At 35.6% G+C, this 22,571-nt stretch overlaps 1 long non-coding RNA gene across 1 annotated transcript; it reads right to left on the bottom strand.

Moving 5' to 3' along the window:
- Positions 1 to 281: 281 nt before the first annotated feature.
- LOC140145064 (uncharacterized) lies at positions 282 to 21,162 on the bottom strand. Its single transcript, XR_011857979.1, has 3 exons — positions 21,059 to 21,162; positions 1,452 to 1,555; positions 282 to 390 (listed from the first exon to the last, which is right to left on the bottom strand). It is a non-coding gene; the product is annotated as an uncharacterized lncRNA (long non-coding RNA).
- Positions 21,163 to 22,571: the final 1,409 nt, after the last annotated feature.

The raw sequence follows: 22,571 nt of genomic DNA on the forward strand, positions 1-22,571 counted from the left end.
TAGATAATATGTTTACTACGGAGAAGAACGACCATGACCTAGGTACGCACCGTTAGATGTCCAGGGTGTTCTGGGTTTTTTAGAAAAAAAAACTTCTCTTACTATAAAATGAGAAAAAATACTTTGCCCAAATTTACTTGACCCACCTAACTGTCGATACAATAATGCATGCAACTAACTACAACAAAGAAAGCCCCCCACCCCCTCCGAAGTCAAACGGTGCGTCCCTATGTCATCGGATTGCAATTATTATAATTACGTGAAGTGACCGACCTGCATTTGTGATTTTTAGGGCATCAGGGCGTGGTGGCAAGCAGCCATCTTGTTCGTGGTCTTGAGTGGGATTTCCGGTTTCCAAATAGGTCTGTTGAAAAGCAGTCTCCTCATTACCTGTTAAAAGACATTACTTTCTATTAAAATGTTGTTCTATGCCAATTACCAAGAACTATGCTATAGACAATTTCACGTGCATAGTTTACAGCTGTCTACCGAGAAATTTGCTGACTCAACCATATTCTGGTTGAATAATACTTGTAATATGTCACCTTTTACCGACAGTCAACATTTACAAATTATCCGAGGCCAATGTTACGTTCTACCAATTGAAACTGACCGTATAAGGACATGGGAACGATTCCTTTAGGAACTACAGTTTGAAGACGATTTGCTTAAACCGTTATTGGTTGTAGAAAGGGGTATGTTTCTAAAATGTTAAGTCACCGAAAAGGTTGCACAAAATTCCTTACTGTTTTAGTGGTTAGAAAGTGGTCGCATAGATAGAGCTAGAGGAATATATAAATAGTCTAAGATCAGTTAAATTTGTTTTGTTTTTCCTGTAAAATAGGAATACTACACTTATATTTTGTCATCTCATCTGCGTCTTCCCTGCATATGAGTGGTATGTTCCCTTTATTTTTGAACGGGTCAATATTGGCCAATATCAGTAAAGTGTTTAAAAAGATGTGAACCTTCCCTTGGTCTTCTTTCCATTTACCATTATGCGTCTTGCCAGCGCGTACCCAAATCTCCATGGCAATGTGAACTCAATTTCAATCATTTCGGATTCATATTTTTAGGGCCATGTATTTGGCCCAGAGTCTTAGTAAGCTCATTAGGGAATGTACGTACCCCGGGTGAGATGAAAAATACTCTGCCACAAATTGCTTCCCCTACTTCTTGCTGTGCCAAAACAATCCCACTCCCTCCTCTTCGACGAGCCAAAAATCTTTTCCCGCATTTTACACATGCCATATTTTGCCGAACTCAAATTTCAAACATTAAATGGTCCAATCATGTGACGCGAGCAGGTCATTTCATATTTAACGTTTTTCTGTACTGTTGTAGGGCGTAATGTGGTGCCCCAACATCTGTGCCCAAAATCGCACGCCTTCTCTTTAAATCTGCAAAAAATATTTCATGATTCATATTCAGTAATGCATCATATGACCAACCTGTGTTTGCCATGCTGTTTAAGTCGTTTTTGCAGCCAGTTTCATTGCTAGCACGAGGTGGTGGATTACTAGCCATGTGTATATCAAGTTGCAACTTCGATAACCTGAGTAAAAACAAGTACAAAAGTTCCAGAAGTTAAGACCGCAATGTTTATGGAAATCGTTTGTAAGTTTTCGCAAATTAAAGCCTTGGAATCAATGAGCTGACTTAAAATCAATGTTCGTTATACGTTTACGCATAAAATTTTGAACGTTAGAATTTCCAAATTTTGCTAGCAAAAGGTACTTTATAATGTTATAGCTAATAGTATAACGTTAAATAAATAAACATAGGGGTTGTAATCACCTTTGTTCTTCGTGCTACACAACTTAGCTCGGTAGGACAAGGATTAATGTCTCATTTCTTTGGTTCCCTCAGCGTGACGAGCGATGTCATTAAACTGCCCCCATGTTATAAATCATAATTCTTAGAAAACATTGCAAGAAATTGAAAAATGCCAGTGAGATTTTGAAACTTTACTTTAAATCCTCACTTTAAAACGTTGGGTTTATACTTTATGTATTAAAGGTTTTTACTTTTTTCTTTCTTTCTTTCTTTCTTTCTTTCTTTCTTTCTTTCTTTCTTTCTTTCTTTCTTTCTTTTCTTTCTTTTTGGGGCATCAATGCATATGATTTCAATAGGGGTGGGTGGTAATAATGGATGCTGTCAATTACACTCATGTCTATCAATACAGGCTAGATAAATCAATCAATCATATGGAACATCGGTGCTTCAAGTGGTCATGTGCCTTCATGTCTCTTATCGTAATAATTAGATTTTGCTAAGCAAGATAGGCCTAAACAGGTCCGAACGCAAATTTGATGGCACGCTTGTCCATATTATTGTGACGTTCTCTCTCCATTATGCCACCCCTCTCTTTTCTCGCTTTCTTCTTTTTCTGTCTCCCAACTCTCCCACTCAGTTCAGACAGTGTTACTGGGTTTTTTATCTTCATGTTTCTTTGTCATCTTTTGAATTATCACTGTTATGTTTTCTTTGTTTGTCTGTTTGTTTTTAATGACTGAAAAACAATAAGCTTCTAGCCATCCAGGTAGAAGCAATTTTCAGATTAGCAATAGAAATATTGCTAAACGAATAAATCAAATCAGTCAGTTTCGCTCGAATGCAATTCCGTTTTATTGCATATTTATTTACCAAACACGCGAGTTTTAAGCTGTATTTGAGCGACATAAATTTTACCGTTTCGTCTCCGTAGATATTTTTTGCGTGGCCCTTCGATTAGGCTATTATATATCGTCGGTCGCAACACATAGTGGCGTACGTGAAGGACAAAATACGTCTCCGAGCAAAACGTTTTTGAAGGATATGCTACTTGTAACTGAGTCGATACTCGTCCATTGTTATCTCTCTGTGGCCCGATTCCATTTGAAATTGAAGTTTAAGGTTCAAACTATTACACTGTATCTTTGATAGTAAATAAAAAATAAAAAAATCACTCTACGCCACTATGTGTTGCGACCGACGATATAGTCGAAATATTTCCGTTATAATACGATCTCACTAACAAAGACTTTCGTGGGTTTGTAGAAAAAGAGGAAAAATGTAAACCACAGTTTTACAAAGTACACCTTAACCCTAGAACTACTGAGCCATATTTTTAACACGGACCATGAAGGGGGGGGTTTTGGTACCAATGAATATCTATGGGTCTCCTGTATCCAGTAATAACAAAATAAGAACGATTTTCGCCTTACAGTTTCTCCAAAATAGATAAGGAAATGACTATTTTAACCTAACTAACAAGTAAAAGACAAGCTCTTGGAATAATTTTACAAGAGCGAAATGAAAATCGTGGATTTTACTGTAGAAACCAATGGTGGGTTTCACCCTCCTGGGCATTTTTGATGGCCGGTCCTATCTCCAGGTAAGACATGCACCCCCTTCGGGTTAATAATGAAGATGAGAGTCTAGATGTGAAAAGATTATAATCTCTGTTCATTGTTAATTTAATTTCTTTATTTAAATATCTCCATTTTACAGGAGATATTTGCTTAAAATGAGCATTTACGGCCGTTTCCATGGAAAGCTTCTCTGTCGATGACCACTAGGTGGCTGAAAGAAGCCATCTGGATACGCCGAAAAGGCAAAGACACTCTCAACAAGGACGAGGGGGCCTACTCACTCAACAACACTATTAACCAACTCATTATGCCCTCTATAGCGGTTCCTGTTGGCTATAAAAGGAAGCGGATTAGTTGCCAGTCTGATGAAACCACTAGTGTAGTGGTGAAACGTCACTAAAAATGTGAGTTTAACATCTTCATTTATTTTGGATTTGCATAAAATGAGCAATGTTAACAAACATGTTATGTTTGCCTTTTTTGATTTAATCATCCATCTCAGTAAATTGATACACTTTCCAAGATGCATATGTAAAATTTCAAAACATTTCCCCAAAGTCACCAAAAAATGGCATTTTTACTAATTTTTACCCGGCAAAATAAGTTATATTATTTTACCATATTAATGGGTCCTGCTGTGGCTTTTGTGTTAGGAAATAAATCCGTGTCGAACAATTTAACTTCCTAAAAATGGTTGTCATTTCAAAATTACTAAAAATAGCCAAATATAGCAAGATATTAATTGTGTTTATTAATTTATTTTATGAAAAAGGAAAATTGTCAAGTTCAAACTTTAAAGTTCTTTTATTCGAAACAGCGATTTTCAAGTTAGATCATTTAACCAAATCATGGCCGCCTTCTCCAATATACCGCGCTATGTGCTGCCATATTCATGTTACCCTTGTCCAACAGGCATGAACCACAAGTGCTGCCCTAAACTTGTGTTACCCTAGTCCAATATACCACCTATACGTGTGCTGCCTTTAAAACAATGTGCTCCCTTGTACACTATACCACGCTATACATGTGCTACCCTTACACAGTTTGTGCTACCCATGTCCAATATACTACGCTATATATAATGCATGTGCTAGCCTTAATAAAAATGGTGTGCTGCCCTAGTCCAATATGGTACGCAATTCATGTGCTGCCCTTAAAACAATGTACTGCCCTTGTCCACTATACGAAACTATACTTGTGCCACCCTAAAGTTGTGCTACTATATTCCAATATACCACGCTATACATGTACTGCCCTTTAAACAATTGCAATATCCTTGTTCAATATACCACGCTATACATTGCCTCGTTTAAAATGTTAAGTTTTATTTATTTTATTTTTTTTGGTTTTGGTCACGTGGTTTCCTATTGTCCTGCCTAACCACTTGAATCATAAGATATCGAACTCATTCTTTCTACCTTTTGTTAAAAACTGAACATTTGTGTCAGTCAGTTTCGGTTTTGGTTTCAGTTTCTTGTAAGTGGTGTGAAGAAATAAAATTATTTGATTTGCAGTTACCTACTCTAAGTATACAAAAGAAATGTTTAAATTTCGCAGTGCAATATTCACGAGGAGAGAAATCGAGCATGGTAATCTACATTGAGAGACGTGGTTTACAAAATCGAATAAGCCTAGGCTATTTCACCTGTGAAAAAAATATAGACCATCGAAATATTTGCATTCGACATTACAAAAGGGGCCACTATTGCAATTGTATAGGTGCTATAAACAAAATCGATTCATATCCTTAATCCCATGTACCAGAATCGATGGAAGGCCATTATATGACCTCTAATAACCTAATGACTTTTACTGAAGCAATTTTTACTGCAAAATGTAGAAGATAGAGGGGAGAAGAGATTATGTGGTGTGCGTGTGTGTGGGGTAGGGGGGGGTATGGGCCGGGAGAAAAAGAAACAGATGGGAGAGAGCATTAGAAGTGAAAGAGAAGGGGAAGGAGAGCTCGAGATGAAGATATCGAATGTAGGGGAGGAGGAGGGGGAGAAGGAGTCACTTAGGGAAGAGGTGGTTATATAAGGAGGGGAGCCCCCTCTTAAAGAGGTATGGGTTGTGCTTCCCGGGGATAATAAACTAATTCATAATCAAATCATCTCCATGCATCGTTTATGTTTCATACAAACAAAGCCCCCACCCCCACCCCATCCTTCAATATACGCGCATGTATATGATTTCTAGGCCTAGAACTCGTGAGTGTGATATGCCACCTTCGACAGAGAGCATCAACTGTCGTCCACGTGATAGATTTCCGATATCAATCATGATCTATACTATTAATAATAATTATGTTAGCACAATAGGCTATTGTATACTTCTGGTTATATACCCTATACTGTGTCCTCCCAGCATAATAGTGTTATGATTGCAGACCAGATCTGCTCTACTTTTCACCAGCCCATTCGGGGCTGGTACCTGTTTCAGGTTTGGGGTCAGTTTACTCAAGAGATTATATTTTAGTGGTATTGGAATGATTTTTTTTTTTACTTTTTGTGGTTAAATTTTTTTTTAAATATTTTAATTCGATTTGTTAGGAAAAGTAAGTATGTTTTGCCGTTTCAACGAACGAAAACGAGTGAGTATTACCAAAGTTATGTTTGAACTAATTAATTATGACTTTAAAAGTTTAAAGGCCTAAATGTAACAATAATAGTTAATATATATAGCATCATATGGTCAGCAGAAGAAAATCTGACATCACCTATGATGTCATATCAGTGTCCTTGACCGGGGTCCTTACTCCTTGACCACTGAACAGCGTGATATCATGTTGATAACAGATCTATAGAATCAAAATCTTCATCATATCCCCGGATCATATCACAGATTCTCAACAATCTGTGATCATATGGACCATATTGATGTGAAAGTAGTTATCTATCATATCCTGTGTCGTTTTATGGATAAAAATGACTCAAAATGTTATTGATGAAATGGTTGCTATCATAAACATCAGTTTTGTCTTTTCAACGGGAAAAATCCGATGCAAAATAAAGTTTTTAGGGCCTAGCTATAATATGGGCATAATTTATGCATATAGTATTGAACAATGTACCCCATTTGACATGCACTTATAGATAAATAAATTGTCTTACTTTATTAATTTAATAACTTCTTTATTATAAATAAAATGACACATAACTATTTGATTCATAAAATTACATTCAACAAAATGATTGAAGAGAAAACACACAAGGCACTAGGCAGACTGTTATAGAATGGAGTATGTAAGATGCCAATTTTTCATGTCCATAGCTTCGCAGGAGTTTCCGACTAGCAATCAACATGATCAGCACATTCAGAAAAACACAGTTTAAGAGTGAAGATTGTAGTGAGTAACCAGTCCTTTATAAATGTGCTGGCCACTATCTATTATAATATAGTAGGCTTAAACTATACATTGCGAATTAATTAAGTTATTTTAAAATAAAATGTACATGTAAGTTAACTCAAACCGGCAGTGTATATATCGAAAGCAGTGAAATCGGACATTCCTAAGCGAAGATATTGAGTTCGTAAGTTCTGGTATTACAAAATTGGAAATTGAGATATCGTGGGTAAAAAGCTGAAAAGACAAAAAAACCAACGACAACAACAACAACAACAACAACAAAACAAACAGACCAGAACAATTTGGAGTACATGTAATGAATTAAAAGAGTTGACATGAGATTAGGAATTAATGTTTTCTGCTGTTTCAGTGTGCATGTTCTCATCGTTGATGGTTTGGTGGACTGTCATGTAGATGTAAGCGTGATCCTAAAAATGCCTTTCACATTGACCAAAACTAATTACAAGACCTCTTCTACATTGAGGCTGGCTTTCCCTTTTAAAGGGAATTTTTATTAATCCCTTGATTTGAAATGAGGGATTGTGCTACCCTTAAAAATGCGCTACACGTTTCCAATATACCGCGCTATACATGCGCTGCCCTTAAAAACTGTATGCTGCCCTTGTCTAATATATACTAAGCTATACATGTGCTGCCTTAAATAGTTTGTGCTATCCTTGTCGAATTATACCACGTAATACATGTGCTGAAGCCTTGTCAAATGTCCAATATATTGCGCTATAAAGAGTGTATCATAATTTACAGAACAAAAATGCCACTATAATTATTATGAGGCATTTGGTCAAAATGCTCTAGTTGATAGCTGAATCAACATCTTGTCCTGCCACAACTGTAAAATCGCTATAGTGTGATCATTAATAATGACTCACTGACAATTTCTGTGAGCTGTGTAAAAATGTAGTTGCGCAAAAGTCAATTAAAATAACACGAAAATCACAGTTTCACGACTTTCTTTACTGTAATTGACTGAACGCCTTGTAGAATTGTTTGACAATTATGTGATTGCTGATCGCACACCTCAAGTTTCTATTTGCGGGGCTATCTGAAAATGAAGGGTTTCCAAAATGTTTGTTCGGGAATGTACCACACAGACTTAAACCTACTTTTTGCTGTTATTGCTACCCATCAGTATACCAAATTTTCAAAACAAAGTATCCAAATTTGCCCTATGTATGCGCTTTTAAGGATCATTCGCCAATTGGCACATTGGTCTCCGCCCATCAATATACTAAATCGCTAAAAATGTACCCCAAAACGGTGGCACATACCCGTATACCTTCAACCATGGAGACTCCTCGGGCCGGGCCCATCACATGAAAAGTAGAAACGAAATACTATCTGGAATAATTTTGGATATTTATTTTTTTCAATAAACTTAAAACAATATTTTCTAATGATTTAGACGTAAATGTTAAAATAGGGACTATATTGTTTCTATAATTATAATATAACTTTATACTTATTATATTTCTATGAACATCTAAAACCTGCTTGAGTCCGGAGTAAACTTGGACTGGTAAGGGGAATGTATATCACCTGCCAATTGGCCATTATTGATGGGTGACTGAGATCCTATTTGTTTGTGAAAATATTGCTTATAGAACTGTTATCATCGGGGAGCTACCATGGATAAACACCCAGTCGGTCCGAATAAGCCCACACGCTTAGGTCCGTAGAACACCCAGCCGGTACATAATGAGCACACACGCAGTCATTCCCAACAAACACCCAGTTGGTCCAAAAGGCCAGACCCCTTCGAAATGCATAAGTCATGCTAAGAGAGTCCATAAATTTATACAGGCCTGACAGAATGCAGACCACTCACAACAATCAAATAACAATTTTGCTTTAATTGATCGAGAGATAAGAAATATTCCATGCTCTTATCTTTATACTTTGTTTGCTCCTATTCTGCTCTCTTTCCCGTTTCGCTTTTTCCATTTCCATTTTTTTCTCCTTTTCTCATTTTTGCTCAACTGATATGAGAATACCAAATCAGCAGAAGCGAGTAGGTTCACAAAGAAGCTAAGGCTACAGACTACTTGTAGACTATAACAATAACTGAGGGGATCAGATGTTTAAACTAGAGCGGTTCTCGGCTTTCGCGGTTCTCTGCATTGGCGGTTCTCGGTACATACGGGTTGTGGATGTAGCCATGTGTAATTCTGGTTGGTGTGTTCTGATTGATTGGTTTAAGCATTCGTGCTGTCTTGGTCGGCATGTGATGTTTCTGTTCAGAACCTTGTATGAGCCCAATGTGTATTTTTTTGCGATGTTGTTTGTCTGTCTGTGCCATTTGAATATTAAACCAATGCAAGAAATTGATTATCATAATTATAGTTTGATTTTGAGATGGATACTATATGGTAGAGGGGAAATCCACTACCCACATCACTCTATCTCTACCACCTTACCCTTATAGGCCTATCCCACCCTAATACACTACCGCCATACCCCACCCAGAGATGCCACTGAGTAGGCCTACTTGCAAAACAAACTGAAAATCGTGAGGGTCTATCTTCCTTCAAAATACGGAGTATCCCAGAATTATATACACCGGGAAAGTTGAAATTTGTAGGTATGAAAAGCATTTCTATTGGTGGACTGGTATTGTTCTAAATTCTCAAATTTACATATGTTTAGCTTTCTTTGGAATGTTATATTTTAGAAATTGGACATTTTAATATAAGTTACGGGATATTGCGTAAAAATGTTGAATTCCTGCAATTATCACAAACTTATTTCACAAGTTGCATTCGTTAAGGCTCTTATATAACGGGAAACAAGTTTATTTAACGAATTAGATGACAAAATGAAATCCTTTTTAGGCCTATGATATATAAAATAAATATTTTTTAATATTTTATTGACTGCTAGCTTTATATTATAATCATAAACCCTCGGTGGTCTTGAAGCAATGTCGTTGCATGGTTTTGAAGTTATATTGGGCCTATAATTTTAACAGCCCTCGTGGTCCTAGAAGTCAATATTCGTTATTCCCGGATAAACTTGATAAGAGTTAAAATAATTGTTTTTTTTTCTTTGTCAATACAAAGTTTCCATGTGGCATTTTTTTGGTTACTAAATTTCATTTTATTTTACAAATTCGGCTATAGGCCTACAAAAGAAAACAACGAATATTAAAATAATTGTTTTATGCACATAGGCAGATAGATATAAATACAAAATCAAAGGGGAGAAACAATACTAATTTGTTTCTTAATAAATGTACATCAGGCAACTATGATAGCCAAAAGACCTCAAATCGATCAAAGAAAGGTACTATTTTTTATGTATATTTCAAAGGGACTCTTAATTAGTGGTGTGCGCCCTTAAGGTTACATTATCATGGTCGTGTATTTCTTTATTTTTGTTTCAAGTGTATTATCATGATACACATTTTTTTATATTCTTCATTATTTCACTTTCACTTGAGTACCGGTATTACTTTATTTACAAAGAACAGGGGAATACTTAAATTTTCCCCTGAATATGGACCCAGTATAAAGAAGAAATAAACAAACAAACAAACAAACAAATGTATCATCATACACTTCACGTTATATGATTTTTTTCAGTGTTTTACCTAATTTTAAGTAATTCTTTATTGGGGTGCATGCTCTTTAGTGTAGTCACCAGAGGGGGTTCCCATGCACCGAGTGCTTTTTTTTCTAACTTACATTTTTGTAATCCTGAAGGTGTCTAGTAAATGAATTTTGATGTTCACAAAATTAAATATTGTCCCATGGGGTTCATTTGGCGGCCATCTTGGATTCCGACAAAATTCAATTAAATTGACATAACTTTTGAACTATTGTCTGTCCAATTAACTTAGACACCCAGTTTTTGTTACTTATTTGAAAAAATATCCACTTTCAAAGAAAGTCATGAAAGAAAAGTGTTAACATTCGCTGAGACCTAACGGGATTTTTGTGTTTCCAAAGCATTGAGTGAGAGTTTACCAGAAATTCTATTGAAATTGGAAGGTTTTTCTCAACACTTTAAAAATAATCCGGTAGAAGTTGGGTACCACTATTTTGGAAGGTCTCATTATACAGATTTGTAGGTATTGTGATTTTGGATAGTGAATGGATGAATAGTAAATTAATTATACTCCTCACCAAAAACATTTTATAAAAATGAAAAATATAATTCAGTTCATAAAATGCAGACAGGGTTTCTAATTGGCATATTTATTCTTAGTGTATTAACTCAGTGATCCCAGCTGTCCCTCAACCAATTACAACAATTCGGCGCGGTATTTGAATCTTGTTCTGCGCATGCTTTTGGCTTGGTCCAATTCCAAGAAAATACAAATTGTATGCCCTATGAATGTTCTGATGTTATTGGTGAGGAGTATAATTCACAATACACTCCAGACGCATAGTAACTTGCCCTATCATTTGTTATAATGCACCAACTGAAATTATTGATTGGCTCCAAACAAAGGATTTGAACCGATGTCCTTCACCGAAATCATGGCACAGTGCAGTCCATTCAATCAAATATTATCATCAACCTATTTGATCGTAGTGTATTTGTTATGCGTGTGAGACGACCTCTCGCGGTAGATTGCAAACATGCTTTTGTTGAATGCATTTGAGTAGACCGCCCGGGTAGACCGCCATTATTGTGAATTAGTAAAAGGATCAAAGAAAAAAGGGTGGCATCACTGATCAATATGCATGATTACAATGTTCAAACACCCCTTACTGTAAATAGATTATCCCATCAAAAGTTTCAAGTCATTAGGAATATTCGGCTGGACCCAGATATCTTGCTGTAAATCGGTCAAAATTGAATATAAGTAGACAAGGAAGAATATTTTTTCATCTCTTTACTAATAATTTCTGTTAGGTCTGACCGTGTTTAGTAACTTTTCTTTCATGACTTTTTGCCAAATTAAAAACTTTTCGAAATATATCCTAAAAACCGGGTGTCTAAGTTATTTGGACAGACAATAGACATCATAGGAAGACAAATGACCCCATTTTTCGGGATAATGTGGACATGAGCAATCAATTAAAAGGTTTATTTTCATGATTTAAACATGTTGGATACATTAAAATGCAAAATATTATTAAAAATAGTATCTTCAAGGCATACTCATCTGTATATAATAGGAGCTTTTTTTGGTACATTGAGAAGGATATTTTGATGTTATTGATTTATTTACTATTTTCTCTTCTAGGTGCATGACTTAACTTATTATTAGCTAGAACTGCTGTTAGTGAACCAACAATCGTAGCATAGTGATAGTGAAGTGGTGGATAATCATGCCAAAACGCAAGGGTGATAAAGGTACCGAGTCAGACTCACTGCAGAAACGTCCACCTGTAAATTGTATTTTACATGTGAGTGGTATTGAGCATCTAGATTATACGCCGCTCAGTAAAGTAAGGGGCTCCGCCACTGACAAGCTGGCTCAGCTACATGACATTTGCGACAAAAGACACATTGAACCTCTTGATTCACTCTATCGCATGGATGATGTCTGTAATCACATTCCGGAGAGTCTTGCTGGTGCAGATTTATATAGAAACAATTGGATATCATCGAGGCTGCTACCAAAACTTTACTGAAAATCAATATCGTTTGAAATGTAGTGCAGGAACTAATGAATCTTCAACATCACAATCCTCTCGTAACCGTAAATTACAATTATCAACTGTCATGCGACTGTTCCCTCCAGAATGTATCTTTTTAGAGTTTAGTTTTTTAGAAATAAAAGTGTCTGGAAAGACTGAGAGACGCATCAAATTCCCAGTATTCAAGGACAAATACGGAGCATTTAAGGAGCCTACTTGAAACAGATTGAGCCTCGGGCACTAGAACTAGGACTACATCGTCTACATAGCATGGTGCTAGGTGAGGACCTCTTTGCAAGAGAGGCGAATGAGAAGCTGAAAGTCCTACTTGAGAACCACATTATCCATGACTCGATCGCCTATGCCAAATTTCATCTAGGTGACAAAGGGTATATCACCAACAACCTGGTCTACAGCGGCAGCATCTCTGTCGCAGACGCGGTGACTGGAAACTACCAAAGCACATACTGCTCTGCATTATCATCCGGCACCTCTACAGAAGCAAACAACTCGCCACTATTCTCAGTAAGCTGGATATAACTGTGACACTGAGACATAACTTCGCCTTGGAAATTGAGACAGTGTTGGCCAAGGATCTTGATGAGGTTTCCACATCCCTTACTCCGCAGATCATTACCGGCGAGGGAAAGGATGTGTTTCATCTCGAACGGGACAATCTAAACAATGACAAATATTCATGGGCCTAACGTGGTGAACAGCACTGCTGAGATAATGATACAAGATGTGAAACCCGGGTTTGATGCCACTACTAACCATGATCGGACTCTCCCTCTCTACGAGCGTAGATATACCCGAGACCATGGCTTCTGTTCATATCTGTAGTCAAGTCGGGTCCAAATTTCCTGAGGGAACCGTGTTCACTCCGCCCATGATAAATAGCGAAATGTACTCAACATGCATCTCAAAGAATATCGTGTCTGGTCATTTACACGGGAAGCAGTAGGGAGAAGCAGCCTGTCCCAGGGTTTAGTGGCTTCCTCTCAGCTACCGGTGTGAAACCCCAAAGAAAGTCAACTATCGACTATTTCACCCCTATCCATCACCCCTTCACCATCCAAGTGGGTCAGGAGTATGTCCTTGTCTTCATATGTGACATACTTCACAAGCATGGTAAAAGTGGAGGGGTCCTGTAAAGCGAGGTCGAGGGTCTCACGAGGAGTACATGTCTGTACAAGATTCAGCAAGGTCTTGGGGTTGGTGACCTCAACGTTCTCCTCCTCAATGAATCGCTCAATTAACAAGCGCTTCACCGACTGTTTAGAGGCAGAACAGTGCTTTTGCATATGCCTTCCTGTCAATACACTACGTAGGCAGCCACTGGTAATGAGATCAGCCACCAAACCCTGGGACAGGTTGCTTCTCTCAATAGCTTCCACAGATGTGAACAGGGAGCGCGTAGAGAGGGGGAGTTCGATCCTGGTTAGTGGTATCAAACCCGGGTTTCACATCTTGTATAATTATCACACCAGTGCTGTTCACAACATTCTAGCCATGGATATTCGTCATTGTTTTGTTTAGATTGTCCCATACAAGATGAAACACGTCGTTTCCCTTGCTGGTAATGATCTGCGGAGTATTATGTGGAAACCTTATCAAGAGCCTTGGCCATCACTGTCTCTAGTTCCTAAGGCGAAGTTGCATGTCTCACAGTGACCCAGCTTACTGAAGATATAGTGGTGAGTTGTTTGCTTCCATAGAGGTGCCCGATACTAGTGCAGCATGTGCTTGGGTAGTTTGGTAGAAGAAACAGGGCCACATCCTTATACTTATCTTTGAACCCCAGCTTATATGAATAAGTCACCGCGTCTGCGACAGAGATGATGGCGCCGTAGACCAGGTTGTAGGTGATATAGCCTTTGTCACCCGGATAAAACTTGGCAAAGGTGATCGAGTCATGAATATCATGGTTCTCAAGTCGGACCTTCAGCTTGTCACTTCTGTACTCTGGATTGAGGAAGCCAGAAGACTCAGCGATGTAAGTAACATAACCTCCTTCTGCCCAACAACTCGGTCTTGAATGAAATCAAGGACAACAGTGAATGCCAGCAGATGTGCAGCAGCTTTACGATACTGCTCTGTTTCAATTGTCGCTTTCGCTTCATCACGCAGGTATTAGTTGTGTACTTCGTGTTGAAAGAATCGCGACAGGAATAGTGGAAATTCGCCTCTCTTGCAAACAGGTCCTCACCTTGCACCACGCTATGTAGACGAAGTAGTCCTAGTTCTAGTGCCCGAGGCTCAATCTGTTTCCAATTAGACTCCTTAAATGCTCCGTCTTTGTCCTTGAATGCTGGGAATTTGATGCATCTCTCAGTCTTTCCAGACACTTTCATTTCCAGTCTTCCATTTCCAGCATGACAGTTGATAATTGTAATTTAAGGTAACGAGAGGATTGTGATGTTGAAGATTCATTAGTTCCTGCACTACATTTCAAACGATATTGATTTTCAGTAAAGTTTTGGTAGCAGCCTCGATGATATCCAATTGTTTCTATATAAATCTGCACCACCAAGACTCTCCGGAATGTGATTACAGACATCATCCATGTGATAGGGTGAATCATGAGGTTCAATGTGTCTTTTGTCGCAAATGTCATGTAGCTGAGCCAGCTTGTCAGTGGCGGAGCCCCTTACTTTACTGAGCGGCGTATAATCTAGATGCTCAATACCACTCACATGTAAAATACAATTTACAGGTGGTCGTTTCTGCAGTGAGTCTGACTCGGTACCTTTATCACCCTTGCGTTTTGGCATGATTATCCACCACTTCACTATTACTATGCTACGATTTTTAGTTCACTAACACCAGTTCTAGCTAATAATAAGTTAAGTCATGCACCTAGAAGAGAAAATAGTAAATAAATCAATAACATCAAAATATCCTTCTCAATGTACCAAACAGAGCTCCTATTATATACAGACGAGTATGCCTTGAAGATACTATTTGTAGTAATATTTTGCATTTTAATGTATCCAACATGAAAATAACCCTTTTTATTGATTGATCATGTCCACATTATCCCGAAAAATGGGGTCATTTGTCTTCCTATGATGTCTAGTTCAAAACTAATGTCAATTTCATTGAATTTTGTCGGAATCCAAGATGGGCGCCAAATGAACGCCATGGGACATGATATTTTGCATTTTAATGTATCCAACATGTTTAAATCATAAAAATAAACCTTTTAATTGATTGCTCATGTCCACATTATCCCGAAAAATGGGGTAATTTGTCTTCCTATGATGTCTAGTTCAAAAGTTATGTCAATTTAATTGAATTTTGTCGGAATCCAAGATGGCCGCCAAATGAGCCCCATGGGACAATATTTAATTTTGGGAACATCAAAATTCATTTACTAGACACCTTCAGGATTACAAAAATGTAAGTTAGAAAAAAAAAGCACTCGGTGCATGGGAACCCCCTCTGGTGACTACACTACTTATATAGGTCTATTTTGTTTATTTGTTTTCATCATCAATTTCTCTAATCATTCTTGATAGATGGTTGTGTTGAATACACTATTGCTTTATTTTTTGTTTTAAGTGTATAATTATCATCCGGACACATTTTCAAATCAAGTTTTATACAGGCCTAATATGACTTATCATTCTTGACAAGATAGGACATGCTGCATAGGCTGTTTATTTACATGATGTCACGTGCTGTATGCTGTTTATTTATTTGGGCCTAAATTATTTCTTTACTTTTGTTTTAAGTGAACATGTATATCATGATAGCGCATTATATGTTTTTATATCAACCGTGTTGTCTTTTTAAAGACAGTTCCTGTTTCACCACTGACCGCTTAATTATGTCAACATTCGCTCGTGTTTGCTCTATTTATTATCAGGTCAGTATAGGGTTGCCAAACCCGCGATTTAATGGCCCAATATAGGACGACTTTTGAAGATTTTCTACGGGACAATATCCTGTCCTATAAACACCAATAATATTATTGATGGCTAAGAAAAAAGGGCTACTTTCCGACATTGGTTAAAGCGAATTCTGGCAGTTTCTTATCCCATAGGAACCAATGGTAAATAATAAAACAAACTATTGGGCGACTTTTCAATTATTTGACCAACCATTTGGGCTGGCCGCTTAACACAATGTCAAAATTTGTCAACATTCGCTCATAATTATTTGCTTTGTTATGTACAGGCGGCGAATGGCATGATCGAGCCGGCAACTTGTGAAACCGCCCGGCCGTATGGCATTTTCCATATAGATGAGGTGACATGTGTTTACATTTGATACGCCCTCTGTTGGTCTGTGATCAAAACTGTCAGGCAAAAAACACTATAGTTTACATGGAAGAAGTTGATTTTTATTCATTAACTTTGGTTTCAAAGCAAATAATACAAAAAATGGTATCAATCTTGTTTATAAATGCATCAAGCTATATACATAATATCACACAAAACTTCAAAGGTTTTTAAAAGTTGAGTTTTAAAGCGATTTATGTGGTCTGTCATAGACACTTCTGTGTTATTTTGCCTGCTTTCTATTCATCTGATGATCAGCATATTCATCTGATGATCAGCATATTTAGAGGTCAATAAGTTATTCTTAAGGGTACGTGCAGAGCCCATCTGTCAGGTGTATTTTCACTTTTTCATAAAATGTCATTTTAGCACCTAAAATATCATCATGAAAATCAACAACCCGGTGTTGCCAGGATTTTGTCCATTTTAGTGTGGGTAGTACAAGCTAGGTACTTTACATTTTAGTAAAAATCAGCTTGGGCAAATGTTACTTCTAAATACAGTGTTGCCAGAAAAACCGGTATTTTTGCAAATTGACATTTTGTCAAATTACGCCTTTTTGTCACAATTATGTGCATTTTGACAAATACATTCCTTCAAGGTGAATCCAAAAAACACTTTTTGGCTTTGTAAATATGTAAATACTGAAAATTCAAAATTAGTGTTGCCAAAATTCTTGATAAAACACCCAATATTAGTATTTTACTGATAGTATGATTTGTTGTTGATGGCTTGGTTGGGAAATGATTATTTTTAACTTCCATACATCGAATGTACATAGTATAGATTGTTATATGAATTTTTAAACACCTGAGCACAAAGTAAGTGTTGCCAGAATTCTTGATAAAACACCCAAAATCATAATGCCACGATCCAGTCCTCTCACGCTAAAGTTAACAACGTCAAAATTTGGTTTACTATCATCAATAGCTTGTCCTAAAAAGTTTTGAAAACCCCATGGTTCTAGTATTATCTTGTGCAAAGTTATAGTCAGGGTAATTATGGATATTAATTTTGTTCTTTGTTTTTTATTGAATTTTGAACTGGTTACTCAAGCCTTACTGGACTGGAGCAATAATTAAAAAATATATAAATATCGTTATCAATAATAAACAAAATTATTATCATCAATATCAAAAATATTAACATCAATAATATCAATAATAATCAAAAATATTAACATCAATATCAATAATAATCAAAAATATTAATATCAATATTAATAATAATCAAAAATATTAATATCGATATCAATAATAATGAGAAATATTAATATAAAAATCAATAATGATCAAATATATTAACATCAATATCAATAATAATCAAAAATATTAATATCGATATCAATAATAATCAAAAATATTAATATGAATAATAATCAACAATATTAATATGAATAATAATCAAAAATATAAATTTCAATATCAATAATAATCAAAAATATCAATATCAATAATAATTAAAAATATTGATATCAATTTCAGTAATAATTTAAAAAAAAATATAAATATCGTTATCAATAATAAACACAAATATTAACATCAATATCAATAATTATCAAAAATATTAATATTAATATCAAAAATAATCAAAACTATAAATATCAATTTAAATAATAATCAAGAATATTAGTATCAATTTCAATAATAATCCAAAATATTAATAACCATATCAATAATAATCAAAATATTAATATCGATATCAATAATAATGAAAAATATTAATATCAAAATCAATAATGATTCAAATATATTAACATCAATATCATTAATAATCTAAAATATTAATATCGATATCAATAATCATAAAAATATTAATATGAATATGAATAATAATCAAAAATATAAATATCAATATCAATAATAATCAAAAATATATATTAATATCAATAATAATAAAAAATATTAATATAAATATCAATTTTAAAATATTAAGATAGTTTTGATTATTGTTGATATTGATATTAATATTTTTGATTATTATTGATATTAATAGTTTGCTTATTATTGATTGTTATTGATATTGATGTTAATATTTTTTATTATTATTGATATTGATAGTTTTGATTATTAGTGTTATTGATATTGGTATTAATATTTTTAAATATTATTGATATTGATATGAATATTTTTGATTATTATCGATATTGATAGTTTTGATTATTAGTGTTATTGATATTAATATTTTGAGTGTTATTGATATTAACCCTAGAACTACGAAGTACCACCCCAAGATTTCTTATCCGTCATAAAAAAAATGTGCGCATTTACGCTCCGACCTAAACTAATCGTAGATCCATTCTTTGCGCTCATATTAGTGTAGGCAGCTTTCGTGGTCAGGAGGGGCAAAATAAAAATTTGGGGCACAAACGAAAAAAATGCAGTTGCATCATACAAATTTCAATACATATACTGGTTTTGTTTTTTAGAGAGGCTTTATTGAGAAGATAAGCGCGTGTAACACGCAAAAATTTTGTATCTTACACTATTTTCGCCCATGATCAGGATGAAAAGAGCTTTATTGGGACATTTTTTTACTTTATACTGTTTTGGTCCATGATCGGGCTGAATTTTGGCTTTTGCTTTGCCCTCCAGATTGCCTCTTTCATTTTTTGTCAGAGGGGCACTTTTTTCTTTCAATATTTGTCAGGGGGCACTCTGCCCCCCTTGCCACCCCACTGGCTACGCTACTGGGACCGACTGTCAAAGATGACAATAGAGGGGGGGGGGGGTGTTGGTGAGGGCCACCAACGCATTTTTTGTAGAATTTTTAGCCGAAAATCAATTTTGTCAATACTTTTGTACATAGGCCTAGCTGAAATTTTCCAAATTTGTATGGGCGCCCTCTCATTATGACGTCATAGCGATATTATGAGAGGAATGTTTGTACTTATTGGTATCAATGGGGTAGAGGAGACCCATAGCTATACATTGATTCCAAATATAACGGTATATGACGTTTATAAGTGAAAATTAGGGGGTTGCAACCCCCCTTCGTAGTCCGTGTTACAAAATATGGCTCAGTAGTTCTAGGGTTGATGTTTTTTTTTAAATTTTTGTTGATTGTTGATAATGACGTTAATATATTTGATATTATTCTTAATATTATTGATGATAGTAAACCAAATTGATGCTAATACTTTTGATTATTATTTATATTGATATTAATATTTTTGATTATTACTGATAATGATGTTAATAGGCCAATAGACCTACATTGATATTATTATTAATATTGATGATAGTAAAAAAAAATTGAAGTTGGATCGTGGCACATATAAATATATATATATATGATTTTGGGTGTTTTATCAAGAAATCTGGCAACACTTACTTTGTGCTCAGGTGTTTAAACATTCATATAACAATCTATACTATGTACATTCGATGTATACATGAAAATTAAAAATACGCATTTCCTAACCAAACCATCAACACAAAATCACTAAAATGCTAATATTGGGTGATTTATCAAGAATTCTGGCAACACTACTTTTGAATTGTTAGTGTTTAGATATTTACAAAGACGAAAAAGTGTGAAGGAAAATATTTGTCAAAATGCACAAAACTTTGACAAAAAGGCGTAATTTGCAAATTGTCAATTTGCAAAAATACCGGTTTTTCTGGCAACACTGTATTTGGAAGTAACACATGCCCAAGCTGATTTTTATTAAAATGTAAAGTACCTAGCTTGTACTACCCACACTAGAATGGACAAAATCCCGGCAACACCGGGTTGTTGATTTTCATGATGATATTTTAGGTGCTAAAATGACATTTTATGAAAAAGTGAAAATACACCTGACAGATGGGCTCTGCACGTACCCTTAAGAATAACTTATTGACCTCTAAATATGCTGATCATCAAATGAATAGATGTCCTTTCACAAGAACTTAATGTAATGTTCCAGCATTATATGGCTTAGTTGCAGCGAACACTTGAAATAGCATGTTTTTTAACTAATTTCACTGCCAATTTGGCCCAAAATGACAGAATCTGGGTTTTGGCCGTTTCCATGGCAACGAGCCGATTTTTTAATTTTTTTTAGTCACACAAGTAGTCAACACCCTAACATGCATCATTGCACAAAGTATAAGAAAAATCTATTTTTTGAGGTACAGAGCCACTTCTAAAAAATTATGTTCAAGAGCTCTTAACACACCAGGAAAATTTGAGATCATGAATCTACCGAATAGCACGTGCAGCTTGCGAACAACATATAGCTGTCGCTATCTCTTTGTATTGCGCTTTTGGGCTCACACAAAAAAACAGGTTGTTCTCCAAAACTTGGGTCTGTTTTTTATGTGACGTAAATGCTTAATTTCACAAAAAAGAAGTTCAAAAAGTAAAGACCATTTTTTCCATATTTCGAACGCTGCTATATCTACTATTCAAATCATGACATTAAACAATAACTACCATGGTTATATTCTTACGTAAACATTAGCAATAAGTTTCACGAACCAGTTTTAGATTAAAGAGTCCGTAAATTTCCTGGTAAAGCCAAACTTCTAATCCCCGCTGTCTCCGAGTCCGCACATTTGCATTGCCCACTGATCCTGGAGAAAAATATTCCTGTCTGGATGTCGTGCACCAAGGTGCGGCGAATGCTGGAAGCTGAATTTTGTAATGATGTTTGTGTGCTGTGCCGGAAGTAGAATTTATCGGTTAGGCGCATAGTCAGTGTGTATGTGTCTATATTTATATCATGTGTTATGTCTGCGTTGAAATTGGAATGAAAGTTGAAGCATTTTGAATTTGGCCTAAACGTGATTTCAAAGCTTAAAAAAACCAGCTCTCTTGTACGAACATAAACATTGACGACCGTAGATCAAACGACAATCGGTATATATACGTATGGGCAAGGTGATCAAACCATCAAGATTTGCAAGGTAACCCTTTTGACCAATGTCCCCGCGATATGTCAGATGAGTACCTTGGTTATTCAATTACTATGACGGGCGATTGGACTCATTAGGTGTCAGAATTATTACAACAATTCAACATATGTTCAATGTGCGACACATTTTTGGTATCAGTTGAACTTCGTTGCAATTGTAACGGAGATGACGACGGTGATGGAGATGACATTAGCTGCAGAAAAAGCCAAAAAAACAACATCAAGCTGCTAATAAAGATTGGGCCAAACACTTTTTTACTACACTGGAGATATGTCTCTTTCTTAATCTGTAAAAAAATTAACAGAAAAATCATTTTGAAATGTCTATTTTCCAAACCTTTGAACGTACACCTTGCTGAAGAATGACCCATACGTGTGGGCAAGGTGATCAAACCATCATCAAGATTTGCAAGGTAACCCTTTTGACCAATGTCCCCGCGATATGTCAGATGAGTACCTTGGTTATTCAATTACTATGACGGGCGATTGGACTCATCAGGTGTCAGAATTATTACAACAATTCAAAATATTATTACAACAACTCTACATCATTGTTCCGCTTGCAATCTGCTTCAAACTTATAGCGCTAAATACATAATGCATTCCGATAATTGAAGGATTCTTTGGCATTCTTCCTGTACCATTTAAAACTTTGACGGCAATGAAGGATTTGGCATCAAATATGCCAGATCATGGTTAGGACAACATACTATTTTTAACCGCAAGTATGTCTTTTTCCCAAAATCAGCTGGAGACCTCGGAATTCGAATACATCTAATACTTATTTTGCTACAAAGGTATCTTGCTGTAATACAGATATCCAATTAGGAAGGAATCATACTATTTTTATATCTTAAAATATCCAAAATGTTGGTCAAAATTGAAACCAAAGTCTAATTTTGATCCTTTTTGACCCCTAAGTTAAAAAAAACATTAAAATGTTGAGAAACCTGTAACTATTTGTGTGTCTTCGGAACATTATGCAGTTTTCATTGATTTAAAAGGCAAGTTTTTAATGTAGACGACAAAAATTGAATGGAAAATCAAACTTGCTCAAAAACTGCTAATTTTGTCAGA

Source organism: Amphiura filiformis, unplaced genomic scaffold (assembly GCF_039555335.1).
Source record: "Amphiura filiformis unplaced genomic scaffold, Afil_fr2py scaffold_124, whole genome shotgun sequence".
Classification (NCBI taxonomy): domain Eukaryota; kingdom Metazoa; phylum Echinodermata; class Ophiuroidea; order Amphilepidida; family Amphiuridae; genus Amphiura; species Amphiura filiformis.